Genomic DNA, 6,277 nt, shown 5'->3' on the forward strand with positions numbered 1-6,277 from the left:
GAGTCAACTTTGACGATCCGACTACGAACGTGCAAGGACGTCGCGCCTTAGCAATCGCTAAACCGACTCTGAGAGGTTATTGACCATGCCGGAGCACGATCAACCTGACCACGAGGTTGTGTGTCCTGCACGAACAAGCAAGAAACGGAAATTGCTATCTGGATATTGCGAATATAAGAGGAAAGCTTTATTGATGAAAGTGGGGTTCTCTAACGTCTTGGTCTAGTCATAGGACACAAATGAAGGATGCAAAGTTGCAGCTATGGAGAACTTGTAATCTAAGCAAAACCCAAGTCCAAACGGTGCTCTAAGGGCTGTATATATGGGGGAATAGAGGGGGATTTCATGGCCCCTTGGAGGAGGGGTCTAAAACCGACCCTCACTCTGTTTCCCCACACATACGAACTTAAAAATAATCTATAGTATGGTATTTCGAAATTACATGGGCATGGGCCAAAAATAAGGTGGCGCATCACCTATAATAGCCTATGGATGAAATTTATAAAGTGGCGTCTTGAATATTTCGTTCAAGCCTTCATGCTCTCATTATGGTGGCTTCGAAGTACGAAAATCACCACTCGAAGCTCCATTGTTCTTTCCCGCACGCGCACCATTTTCTCCATGCTTGTTCCTGCTCCAATGGCCATCCTTCCTATCCATGCTAGGTCCTTCATTCATAAGTAACACAAAAGTATGTAATTTAGGAAACATCATATTTTCATGAACATCAGAAGAGTTTCCAAAAAATGAAAGTACGTGATAATTCAATTGGCATGCGCGAGCTCTAGTAACTCGTCTAATATGTATAATAGCCAGGGTTGTGGGTGTAACAATGGTATTGATGTCCTCATCAGGAACCTCCCGGAACACATTTTCCGGTGCCCCAAGCTTCTATTCCGCCGTGTGCCCATGTGGATCCCTGTTCCAGTGTCGTGTAGGAGGGGAGATTGATCATGGAGGGCCTCTACATCAGCCTTGCTGCTCCCATGGTTATGTGTGAGTAGTTCACCACCAACCTATTGGTCCATATTTAGTACCTAGCTAGATGGATATCTCTCTCGCTTATTTTTCAAGACAATGATCATCGCATCTTCCCTTTGATCTATTCGATGTAATTGTGGGTTTATGTTCAGATTGTTCCTCATATTATCTTGAATTCCTTGCTGGGCTTTCTTTACATATGCATGATTATATGATAGCATCGTAATTCTCTCCGGTCTATTGAGATAGTTTGGCCAACTAGATTGATATTTCTTGAGTGGGAGGAGTGCATCGTAGTGGGTTCAATTTGGCAGTGCTCCATATCCAAGTGACATAGTTATTGGGGAACGTCGCATGGGAAACAAAAAATTTCCTACGCACACGAAGACCTATCATGGTGATGTCCATCTACGAGAGCAGATTTGGATCTACGTACCCTTGTAGATCGCACAACGGGAAGCGTTAAGAAATGCGGTTGATGTAGTGGAACGTCTTCACGTCCCTCGAACCGTCCCACGAACCGTCCCGCGATCCGTTCCACGAACCGTCCCACGATCCGTTCCAATCTAGTGCCGAATGGACGACACCTCCACGTTCAGCACACGTACAACTCGATGACCATCTCGGCCTTTTTGATCCAGCAAGAGTGACGGAGAAGTAGATGAGTTCTCTAGCAGCGTGTCGGTGCGCCGGTGTTGGTGATGAACTATTCCTGTAGGGCTCCTCCCGAGCTCCGCAGAAATCTAATCTAGAGGAAGAACTGCGAGGTGTAGGTTTAAGTTGCACGTGGTAAAGTTGAGTCTCAAATAAGCCCTAAACCACCAATATATATAGGAGGGAGGGGGAGGGCTAGCCTTGAGGCACATGGCCTCAAGGTGCGCCGGCCAAGGGACGAGGAGGACTCCTCCAATTCGGTTTGGGAAGGAGGAGTCCTCCTCTCCCTTCCCACCTCCCTCTTTCCCTTTTTCTTTTATTTTCTTTTGGTATTTTCTTATGTAGCGCCATGGGCCCTTGGGATGACTCCACCAGCCCACTAAGGACTTGTGGCGCCACCCTAGTGCCTTGGGCTCATCCCGGGTGGGTGGGCCCCTCCCGGTGAACTCCCGGAACCCATTCGTCACTCCCGGTACACTACCGGAATTGCCCGAAACTTTTAGGTGACCAAATGAAACCATCCTATATATCAATCTTCGTTTCCTGACTATTCCGGAAACCCTTGTGACGTCCGTGATCTCATCCAAAACTCCGAGCAACCTTCGGTCACCAACACATATAACTCAACTATACTAAAACGTCATCAAACCTTAGGTGTGCACACCCTGCGGGTTCGAGAACTATGTAGACATGACCCGAGACACTCCTCGGTCAATATCCAATAGCGGGACCTGGATGCCCATATTGGACCCTACATATTCTACGAAGATCTTATCGGTTGAACCTCTGTGCCAAGGATTCATATAATCCCGTATGTCATTCCCTTTGTCCTTCGGTATGTTACTTGCCCGAGATTTGGTCGTCGGCATCCGTATACCTATTTCAATCTCGTTACTGGCAAGTCTCTTTACTCGTTCCGTAATATAAGATCCCGTGACTTACACTTAGTAACATTGCTTGCATGTCTTGTTTGTGATGTTGTATTACCGAGTGGGCCCCGAGATACCTCTCCATCACGCGGAGTGACCAATCCCAGTCTTGATCCATACTAACTCAAGGGACACCTTCGGAGATATCTGTAGAGCACCTTTATAGTCACCCAGTTACGTTGCGATGTTTGATACATACAAGGTATTCCTCTGGTGACAGTGAGTTATATGATCTCATGGTCATAGGAATAAATACTTGACACGCAGAAAACAATAGCAACAAAACAACACGATCACATGCTACGTTTATAATTTGGGTCTTGTCCATCACAAGATTCTCCTAATGATGTGATCCCGTTATCAAGTGACAACACTTGCCTATGGCTAGGAAACCTTCACCATCTTTGATCAACGAACTAGTAAACTAGAGGCTCACTAGGGACAATGTGTTGTCTATGTATCCACACATGTATTTGAGTTTCCAATCAGTACAATTCTAGCATGGATAATAAACGATTATTATGAACAAGGAAATATAATAATAATAACTAATTTATTATTTCCTGTAGGGCATATTTCCAACAGTCTCCCACTTGCACTAGTGTCAATAATCTAGTTCACATCACCATGCGATTTTAACGAATCCAACACCCATATAGTTCTGGGGTTTGATCACGTCTTGCTCGTGAGATACGTTTTGGTCAACGGTTTTGAATCTTTCAGATCCGTGTGTGCTTTACAAATCTTTATGTCATCTTATAGATGCTGCTACTCCGTGCTATTCGGACATACTCCAAATATCTACTCTACTATACGAAACTGTTTTACTACTGATAGTTATTTGGATTAGTGTCAAAGCTTGCATCAACATAACCCTTTACGACGAACTCTTTAATCACATCCATAATCGAGAAAAATTTCCTTAGTCCACTAGTTACTAAGGATAACTTTGACTCTTGTTTTAGTGATTCAATCCTGGATCACTCTTTGTACCCCTTGACAGACTCATGGCAAGGCACACATTAGGTGCGACACACAAGATGGCATACTGTAGAGTCTACGGCTAAGGCATAGGGGACGACCTTCGTACTTTCCCTTTTTTCTGCCATGGTCGGGCTTTTCAGTCTTACTCACATTCACACCTTACAACACAGCCAAGAACTCCTTCTTTGCTGATCTATTTCGAACTCCTTCAAAAACTTCTCAAGGCATGCATTTCATTTGAAAGTTCTATTTAGCATTTTGATCTATCTCCATAGATCTTGATTCTCAATATTCAAGTAGCTCTATCCAGGTCTTCCTTTGAAAAACTCCTTTCGAACAACCCTTTATGCTTTACAGAAATTCAACAATATGTCAACTAAATATACTTATCAGAAATTCTATAGTGCTCCCACTCACCTCTTTGGAAATACAAGTTTCTCATAGACCTTGTAAAAACCCAAAAGCTTTGATCATCTCATCAAAGCGTATATTCCAACTCCGAGATGCTTGCACCAGTCCATAGAAGGATCGCTTGAGCTTGCATACTTGTTAGCATCCTTAGGATTGACAAAAACTTTTGGTTGTATCACATACAACTTTTCCTCAAGGAAACCGTCGAGGAAACAACGTTTTGACATTCTATGTGCAATATTTCACAAACATTGCAGTAATTGCTAACATAATTCCAACAAATTTTTAGCATCGCTACGAGTGAGAAAGTCTCATCATAGTCAACTCTTTGAACTTGTCGGAAACATCTTAGCGATAAGTCGAGCTGTTCTTAATGGTGACTTTTCACCATCATCGTATGTCTTCCCTTTAAAGATACATCTTTACTTAATAGTCCTACGACCATCAAGAAGTTCTTCCAAAGTCTAAACTTTGTTTTCATACATAATTCCTCTCTCGGATTTCATGGCCTCCAGCCATTTGTCAGAATCCCGGCCCACCATCGCTTCTTCATAGTTCGTAGGTTCATTGTTGTTCAACAACATGACCTCCAAGACAGGGTTACTGTACCACTCTGTAGTAGTAAGCGACCTTGTCGACCTACGAGGTTTGTAGTAACTTGATCCGAAGCTCAATGATCACCATCATGAGTTTCCACTTCAATTGGTGTAGGCGCTACAAGAACAACTTCCTGCGCCCTACTACACACTGGTTGAAGTGACAGTTCATTAACCTCATCATGTTCCACCACTCTCCCACTCAATTCTTTCAAGAGAAAATTTTCCTTGAGAAAGGTCCCGTTTCTAGAAACAAACACTTCGCTTCCGGATCTGAGATAGGAGATGTACCCAACTGTTTTCGATATCCTATGAAGATGCATTTATCTGCTTTGGGTTCAAGCTTATCAGACTGAAACTTTTTCACATAAGCATCGCAGCCCCAAACTTTTAAGAAACGACAGCTTAGGTTTCTCCAAACCATAGTCTATACTGTCTCATCTCAACGGAAATACGTAGTGCCCTATTTAAAGTGAATGCGGTTGTCTCTAATGCATAACCCATAAACGATAGTGGTAATACGATAAGCGACATCATAGTATGCACCATATCAAATAGGGCGCGGCTATGACGTTCGGACACACCATCACATTACGGTGTTCTAGGCGGCATCAACTGCGAAACAATTTCCACATTGTCTTAACTATGTACCAAAACTCACAACTCAGTTATTCATCTCTATGATCATATCATAGATAGTTTATCATCTTGTCATCATGATCTTCACTCTGAAATAGCTTTGAACTTTTCAATATTTCGGACTTGTGATTCATCAAGTAAATACTCCTGTATCTACTCAAATCATCAGTGAAGTAAGAATATAACGATATCCACTGCGTGCCTCAGCACTCATTGGACTGTAAACATAAAAAATTTATTGCATCTAACAAGTTACTTTCTTGTTCCATGTGGTATGATTTTGCATGTCTAAAGTGATTCAAAATCATGTAAGTCCAAACGATCCATCTGCATGGATTTTCTTCGTGAGTTTCTACCAACAGGTATGGTTTGCATGTCTCAAACGTTTCAAAAATGAGTGAGTAAAAAGATCCATCACCATGGAGCTTCTTCATGCATTTCACACCAACATGACTCAAGCGTCAGTGCCACAAGTAAGTGGTACTATCATTATTACTTTGTATCTTTTGGCATCAATATTATGAACATGTGTAACACTACGATCGAGATTCAGTAAACCATTGAAGGTAATTATTCAAGCAAATAGAATAACCATTATTCTCTTTAAATGAATAATCATATTGCAATAAACACGATCCAATCATGTTCATGCTCAACGCAAACACCAAAATAACAATTATTTAGGTTTAACACCAATCCCGATGGTAGAGGTAGCGTGCGATGTTTGATAACATTAACCTTGGAAACACTTCCAACACTTATCGCCACCTCGCCTTTAGCTATTCTCCGTTTATTCCGTACCTTTTATTTCGAGATACAACTCATTTAGCAATCGAACCGGTACCTAATACCCTCGTGCTACTAGGAGTACTAGCAAAGTACACATCAATATCATGTATATCAAATATACTTATGTTGACTTCGCCAGCCTTCTCATCTACCAAGTATCTAGGGTAGCTCCGCCTTAGTGACTGTTCCCCTCATAACAGAAGCACTTAGTCTCAGGTTTGGGTTCAATCTTGGGTTTCTTCATTAGAGCAGCAACTGGTTTGCCGTTTCATGAAGTATCCCTTCTAGCCCTTG

Source organism: Hordeum vulgare, chromosome 1H (assembly GCF_904849725.1).
Source record: "Hordeum vulgare subsp. vulgare chromosome 1H, MorexV3_pseudomolecules_assembly, whole genome shotgun sequence".
NCBI classification, from domain to species: Eukaryota; Viridiplantae; Streptophyta; class Magnoliopsida; order Poales; family Poaceae; genus Hordeum; species Hordeum vulgare.